This window comes from Protopterus annectens, chromosome 4.part0 (genome assembly GCF_019279795.1).
Source record: "Protopterus annectens isolate FY-2018-M chromosome 4.part0, PAN1.0, whole genome shotgun sequence".
Lineage (NCBI taxonomy): Eukaryota > Metazoa > Chordata > Ceratodontiformes > Protopteridae > Protopterus > Protopterus annectens.
Genome location: NC_056733.1, coordinates 704,680,779 through 704,689,380, shown reverse-complemented (window position 1 = coordinate 704,689,380; position 8,602 = coordinate 704,680,779). Strand labels below are relative to the sequence as shown.

The following is an 8,602-nucleotide window of genomic DNA, read 5'->3' as shown; positions in this document are numbered from 1 at the left end:
TTTCAGATACTCCTCCTTCGTTCAATGAATTTAAAAATGTTATGAATATAGTGTGCCATATGGAAATAAACACAATTAGGACAAGAACAAATAGAAAAACATCTTATTATATTGTATGGAATAATTTACAAAATTTGTTAAAAAAATTTTAATTTCAATAGCATGGTATTTTAGTTTAATTAATTGATCTGATTGTAGTTGATGTCTTTGTAAATACTTTAGTTGTTTTGTTGAATATTATAATAATACCTATTTTTAATTACTTGTATAAAATTGTTATGATATTTCTCTTATATGTTAAAACAATAAACCTGTTTTGAAAAAAAAAATGTATGTTAATTCACATTACCTTATTCTGTCAACTTATCAAGTTAATAGTACTATTTTAAAAGTGTCCCTGATTTTACCTAATTATTTCTGGATTTGTCCATATTCTGTAGGTAAAAGGATCACTAGAGTTATTGCGCTTACACATATCTAAGATGTGAACCAAAAACGACATGAAGATTGTTGCATCATTAGAGAAATACACAATGCTGAAATGAGCCATGTTTCCAGTTTGGGTTGTTATTTATGTGCGCACAGATCGGTGCAATCCTCATGTTAATTCCTGAATTATAATGAGAGCGAGACACGTTTATAAGGTTCAGTGTCACTTTAACTGGAACCCCGCCTCTCCGTGACGTACTAGAGCCCGGTATCTACAAAATAAGACACACCGGAGTGTTTTCCTTTATGGTTGTGAGTGTTTAAGCTTATGTGGTACCTTTGTTAATCTTTCTGTGGACCAAGGATGCCCATGTTTGTAGTGAATACCAATGCCCCCGGTAGTGCAGTGACCGACTCGCTGTTTAAAGAGTTAACGAAGGAGCTGGCCAAAGCTATGGGCAAACCTGCACAGGTAAGATGGGCTGAGGAAGAAACGAGCATAGCTGATCAGCTTTTCACTTTTTTTGGACTACTCAAAGTCTGTGTTTTAAATTGTAAATGATTTATCAGAGCTCACTAAAATGATGACTATTTGACTTCCAGACTATATCTTTCAAAAAATGTCGATGTCTTTATGTAAGAAATCTAGACAAAGCCTAAATACTTGTGTGGGTTGGGGGTGGCAGAAGTGTTACTAAAACAGTGGCAGGTTTTACATGTTGCTCTTACGGTTCCTAGAACAGGTTTTGCTGGCGTATAGCTTCTGAGGGTTATGATGTGTGAAACTTTGCGGAAGACCACAAACTGTATGAGGAAGAGACCAAAAAATCGGGACAGCTGCTTGACCTGCCGAAAATATAGGTTAATAAATCATTTCTCCGACAGTAGTTAAACATTTTTGATTTGGGGGTGTTTTCTTTCTTTTTTTTTTTTGCCCGGATCTGTTGCACTAACAGGTATCTGTTGCCCTAACAGGTGGCTATATGTGCGTTTCGTGTTGTGTAGTCTGAGTGCGGAAATGTGCCTACTTAAACAGGCTATTAGTGTTCCACACTTTTAAAGATGGAAGTTTTGAGAGCTGGAAATCTGCGCAACCTGGTGCGTGTGAGGGGAAGCAAATAACTGTATCGTTGTGCATTTTGATTCTCGTGGGTGTCAGTCACTTGGGTGTGCTCCTGCTACACCTCTCAACTAGCCCTGAATTTGACTTAGATTTTAGCTGAATATCTTAATGCATCCTAAAACTGGGGGCTTGAAGTTATAAACTTGTATAATTCGGAGCACGTATGTAGTGTCCCCCATTATTTCTAGATTTGAACCCGGTTCTTTAATAGCTATGTATGCACCTCAGTGTAATGCCGTGCAAGTTTCTAGCATCCTTTGTACAGATTAATTTTGCTCTTAAACTCTTAACAACTTCTCTCTCTATGGTTTTTTTCTTTTTCAGTTGTTCTCTAAAAGCTGTCCCGTAAGCTGTGCTTGTGTGAAGACTATATGATCGGTGGGTCTTTAATTGTGGCCTCCCACCCTCCATCCCTCAAATCTCCACACACCTTCATAATATAAATGTGGAACACACTTTCAGCTTGGAAACATAGGAATGTCATCATTTATGATGGTTTAATATATGTTAATATATAAAAAGCCATTAATATTTTAACACTGAATGTGTGATGGACTCATTCAATGTGGAACTGTGAGGGCTTTGAGGAGCATTTAAGACTCATAATGAGGTACACTTGAGACGTATGCTTCAGTGTGGGCTCTAGTTTTATCCAGCATCCTAATGTAGTTGGGACTGGCATTTAAGAATGCTATTACCTGTCCATCTGGGCACAAGGCAGCCCCATTTGGTAACTGTGGGGAGAAGAATATTGAGACTATTTCCTGAAATAGTTGCCTTAAAGAATGTAACCAACTACTTCGCTAATTCAGTAGGGTTGATATGTGAACAGATGGTAGGGCATGGTTGTTTTAAATGAACACACACCTCTTGCAAGGGTCTGGCATGAGTTTGATAGACCCCCCCCCCACCTTTATTTTAAGGTAAGGTGGGGGCAGGGTGTTACCTGATCCCCCTCCTGAGTTACCAGGCAGGAGCACGGTTAAGTAACAAACCTTTGGAGCCAGATATAACTTGCCAAGTATGCAATATCTAATTATATACAGATTTTGGTGCAAAGTGCTTATTTTATTAGCTTGGTAAGATTGGCCTGAGTTTTCTCTGATCTCCTACCAACATAGTATATATTGAAAGTGTGGAATGTGGTGAGCCCTAGGAAGTAGAGTAGGAATAGAAACAAATTCCGATAAGTGCATTATTGGGCAAGGGTACCTGAGCATGCTAACTTCTCACCTATTGCCATGTGTAGGCATTTGCGTGGACTAAGTCTCCTGGAGACCTCTCTATTAAGATGGTAAGGTTTTATACCATGCTTCCTATTTCCCCAGGAATTCTGGACAATAGGGGACAATCAAATTCAAATGGAGATGCTCATATTGCCTTGTGTTCCATCATTAAAATGATGGCTTTTTTGGCTAATGAGCCCCAAAAACTCTGGTATGTATTGCACCTTCCTGGAAAATTCCAGCCTAGTCATATGTGCAGACACTAACCCTATGTAATGACCAGGGTTCTCTGGTTTAATTCCTGTGATGCCTCTCCCAGCAGAGATCAGTGTGGCATTGCTTTGTCAACTACTGGGTAGGGGAGTGGGGCTGCATGTCTAGGTAAGTGTACATGGAATGAGTTTTAAATTTGGAGTGGGGGCTGATATTGAGTAATCCAACCTTTAATTTCTGAGCTGACATTGAGAAATCCAACCTTTAACTAATTTCTGATCTACTCTTTTTAAAACTGATGTGATGGCAATTGATTTTTAACTCCTTGTATATCTGAACTATGCAGTACCTTTAATTGTGATGAGAGCTGTAGTATTAGCTTGTGGAGACTGAGCATTTGGGCTCTAGGGCCTATATAAGCCTAGCCAAAAATGTACCCTGGCTTTTGCCACCCAAGAAAATCATTTTCCTGTGCTGTCAAGCAGCCACAGAAGTGATCCCTGGGGTGAATTTCCCATTTCCCATCCAATCAAGATTTTTCTGTTTGACATAGGTAGTCTGTTCCAGAGTATGGTAGTATGGGAAGTCTCTGACAGGAATCTATCCCTCCAGCATGTTCTGTTGTGACCAAGGTTTAGGTCCCTAGAGTGTGTAGCTCGGAGGTATTGGGATTTCTTTAAGTGGAGCATGTCCAACAGCTCTGGGCCTGACATAGCTTTGTATGTTAAGCAGAGATCACCTCTGAGTAGGTGATATGCTATGGAGTAAAGCTGTCATTTTTTGAGTTTGCGTAGGTTATCTGGAGGCCAGTAATCCTCTTTGTGAGGTATTTCTGTGGTCTTTCCAGTTGTAGATGTGATGGGGAACAATCAATGACCTTTTTTTTTTTTTTGAGATGAGCCACGTAGAAGGATTTCCTGACCACTGTGGTGATTATCAAAGGAGACAAGACTACTGTCCACCTGTGTCCCAAGGTCTCATCATGTTTTCTGCATTAAGTAGACTACCAGCTATGTGGTAGTTCATGGGTAAAGTTTTTACTTAAGGGGATGACTGCTCACTTTTTGGCTTTGACACCAGGTATCTGTCTCAGTGCAGCCCTTTCATAGTTTGTCCAAATAGATTACTGCTCCTAGTTTGCAGTGATCTGCAAACTTTGTTAGCCAAATACCTGCACTTCAGAGAAGTAGATGCCAAACGGGAGAGGACCCAGGACTGAACCCTGTGGTTACTCCACTTGTCACTGGTCTGAAGTCTGATTTGGAATCTGCTACTTTCACAGTGTGGGTTATGTCTGAGCCAAGCCTTGGTGAGATCTAGATAAGCTGTGAACCATTTTACCCTCATCTATGGCTTTGGTGACCCATGGCTTTGACTGCTTCAAAGAAGTCAGGTTTAGGAGACATGATCTGCCTTTTACAAATCCAGACGGACTAGGTAGGGTCCAGAGTTTGGAGATTACCAATGTCTGAGTTCCACGATGATGCATTCCATGGCCTAGCAGACCAGGCTTGTCAGGCTAATGGGGTGGTAGTTCCTGGGGTCTGTCATGGCTCCCCCTTTTGTAGAGAGGATAACCGTCATGGTGCACCATTCAATGGGTACAAAGCCTGAGGTGAGGCTATGATTGAACATGGTACTTGGGTAGGGTGCCAGTTCATTCTGTAGTTCATGTAGAATGCAGCCTGGGATATTGTCAGGTCCCATGGATGCTGTCTTCTTGGCTTTGGAGAGTTTTACCTGTGCAGCTGTGATTATAGGAACTTTGCTTTCTTCCGTTAGAGATGGGCCCTCTAGGGGGTGAGGGGGGTAAAGTTAGCACTGAACCCATCTGCTAGGATGTTGGCTATCAGTTTTAGTGCCATTGTGCTGTAACTCAGATTCTTGACATATTAGAATGCTTTATGGTTGTCTTTAGTTAGTGGCAATTTTGTTTTCGTAACTAGCTTTGGAGGATTTTGAGGGATCTCAGCTTCTTACTTAGGTTGACCAGGGAGTTCTCCAGTCATTATTTTTTTTTTTTTTTTTTTGCAACAGTTTCTTTTTTCTGAGTTTGTTTTATGGCAGAGGACCACCAGATTGGCTTCTTTTTTGGAGGATAACATCTTGGTTCTACTAGGGATAGCATGATGCATGCACTTGTAAGTGCTTATAAAGTGCATTTGTGTAGGATTCAGCAGTCCTACCTCTATTGTCTGTCTGCATGGGTGTCATGAAGTTCACACTTCTGTCTTAAGTGTGAAGTTGGCTTTGTAGAAGTTTTTACGATTGTTTCCCTAATTGGGGGTGGGATGTGGATGTCTAGGCTGATTAGCTTGTGGTCTGATCTGACCAACTGGTGTTCCACACCAGAGGTCAATTCCTAGTTTCCCATGTTGGTAATGACCAGGTCTAGGATATTGCTGCCCCTGGTGGTGTGAATAAAGTTGATCCAAGGTGTTGGGAGTTTATGAATTCTAGAAAACGTTGAGCAAAAGTTGGTACATGAGTAGTTTTCCCAGTTAATGGTTGGGTAGTTGAAATTGCCCATTAGGGTGTTAGGTTGTACTCTGTATCAAGAAATGAGTGGGAATCCTGGGGCATGGTGGAGGGTCTGTAGCAAGCTACAATTTGGATTGCAGTCTTGCCCAGTGCTAGTTGCACTTGTCTCAGATGCATTATGCTGTGCAACTAGCCTGGAGGTGTGGATATCCTTAATGAATATGGACACTCCTCCGCCTTTAGTGCTTCATTCTGGGTTAGGTGGCCAAAAGGTGCGGTATGAATTGTAACCTGGTAATGCAGGGGTGCTCTCTGGATCTTTGAACCAGGTCTGTCACTGCACAGGAACCAGGTCTGTCACTGCACAGATGTCAATGTTCTTCATTTTAAAGAGTGCCTCAAGATTGCATTTTGAGGCTTAGACTTCTAGCATTACCCTCAGATTTTGCTTGCTTGTACATGTTAGTGGAATCTTGCCTAAAGGCACTAGGGCTGGCAAGAGCCTTGGCCAGTATCTGGAATCCTAAGGGTGACAGGTGCAGGCCATCTCTGGCAAAGCATTGTGGTCTGTATGTCGTCCAGGCAGAGAAATACTGGATCTCATTGGAATGACACCAGAAGCTTAGCCAATTGAAGCCAATCATTTTGTCCTTTTACTGTGGTATCATTCTGGGTGATGGCAGGATGCTACTCGGGGTTAGGGTCATACCTGCCTGGGATAAAAGATTGGAGACCTCCATGTAGTCCAGGGAGGTATGTCTCTGGTCATTCACACTAACAATGACAGTGTCATATTTGTACTTGTTGAGGAGTGACCTGAGTGCATGTGTTGTGGCAGATCCTGGCACCTAACTAGCAGCTGACAGTAACTTTCTCCATGCCTCCTATGCTTAACCACCTCCCTGCTGGGAATGCCTTGATAAATGCCCCCAGGTGAATATTACCATCCATCCTTGCCAGCAACTGACCACAACCATTAATTGAATCCAGGTCACCTGGGCTGTTTCCTCTACACCATGGCGCTGGCTTAAGACTGACAAAAATTCACTGTCCTTGTAATTACTGCTAGTTCAAGTTGCTGACTTTTCTAAATGTCAAGTTAGCTGCCTACCTTGACTACTTTTCAACTTTGCTGTAGTTGGGGGTGGTTTCTGTTTAAATTTGTTGAGGGGCTGCAAAATCTGGCTTGGTAGCCCATGTTATCCTTACAAAACTAATTGCATCACTGAATTAAAAATGTCTATTCAGAAATTAGAGCAATTCCTCTGGATAACTTCTGCTAGCTTCAAATCTTAATGGAAGTAAATGGTACTAGGTGGGAAGATTATGTACTATATGGGAAGATAATGAAGCGTGTTCAGTGGAGTTATGTTTTGGAGGCTTCATTACTTGTCTGAGGGCAAGACTGCTTTAGAAAGAAGGCCATGTGTTGAGTAGGGATGCTGGCACATCTACTGAAATGTGATTAAATGGGCTGTTTTTTTTCCTACCACAAGAATATACAAGTACTGTATTAGGCTGCTTTAACAACATATTTTACTTGTGCCACTAATGGTAGACTCCAGTCTAGGGAGGCCATCTTGAATTACTGGTAAGTAGAGCATTGAAATTCTACTTTATCTCAAGCCAAGTGCCTAGAAAACATCAATGTAAATGTTCTGTTTGACATGCAGAAGCTGTCTTCAGCTTGAGCTATAAGTTTTGGGGTGTTGGTGGTTTCTGCATGTTATGTTTGGGAATTAACTGCCCTGCACCATTCTGGGAATGGGCTAAAAACTTCAATGGAAAATGTGGTTGTATTGCAGAATACTGACTTTAATTGTGCAATGTTTCAGGTATAAATACTTGACATTTTCCTAATTTTTTTATTTGCAGTATATTGCCATTCATATTAATACTGACCAGCACATGTGGTTTGGGGATACACCAGAGCTCTGTGCATCTCTGCAGTTTGTGCAGCATTGGCAACATTGGGGGTTCAAAAAACAAGGCTTATTCCAAGCTGCTTTCAGATCTGCTGAACAAGCACTTTGGTATATCTGCAGACAGGTAAGTTGGCTGTGTTCATAAGTATAATCAAAACTGTATGCATAAGTGGCATGTGTAAATTAAAATGGCACTAGTGAGTGTCTTGGGAGGAGTCACCAGAAAACTGTCTTCATATTTGGCTGCAACATGGGTAGGGGAGTTATTTTCTGTGAGCTCCAAATTGTTACAAAGGACCATGCTCACATCTGCCAACATGCTTAAAACTAGGAGAGATTCTAAATTCTCTTTATAGAAGGGATTTATTGGGTTTTTGCTTGTCCTCCTGGCATCTGCAGTTCACATCCGTCTCCCATTATGTGACGGATAGGTTTTGACATGCTGTATAGTGTTTGGTTCCCCAAGTGGATTACAGGGGCTTCAGTGTACTTCTATTGGTGGTTTTGTATCTAGGAGCTACTCCTTTCTGTTTAATTACATACTGGGCTCGGGTGTATTGACCTTGTTGTACTGTATTTGTAATGTCATCTTGCTTATAACATGTTTTCTTTTTTTCCTTTAGGATCTACATCAACTTCATGGATATGACTGGTGCAAATGTTGGCTGGAATGGTTCCACATTCTAACTGCTTTCTGTGAACATTCATTGCTAACATATGAACGTAACTAGTTGTAACCATAGTAACATCCCAGAGGGATATTGAACATTCCTGTAAACAATGCTAGTTTGCACTGTACTAATTAGAATGGCTTACCTGGCAAATAAAATGTTGCTAATGGGCTTCTGGCTTTTAATTACAACAAACACTTGCATGGTAAGTGCAAAACTGCTAGACTGAAACCAGTGGGCATATTGGTCCTTGACTATTTTAAAGTTTTGTATTGCAGCTTTTCAGATTTGGCTATATGATTAGCTTTTACACTTGGTTGCTTTGATTTGTAAACATGTCATTCAGATTTGGAACATTAAATGTTGCATTCAGTTGCCACTAACTGAACAGTACTTTAGTGGGTATAGCTAATGCTGAAATGCAGCTTACCACATGATTGAATGCCTTAAAGCCTTAGAACTTCAGAACAAGACTACAGCTATGTGCCACTAATAGTGGAATTGGTGATTCATGTATCCTAACAAAAGGTCCCC

General features: G+C 41.0%; 1 pseudogene; it reads left to right on the top strand.

Moving 5' to 3' along the window:
* Positions 1–683: 683 nt before the first annotated feature.
* LOC122800135 lies at positions 684–8,239 on the top strand (annotated as a pseudogene).
* The last annotated feature ends 363 nt before the right edge of the window (positions 8,240–8,602 follow it).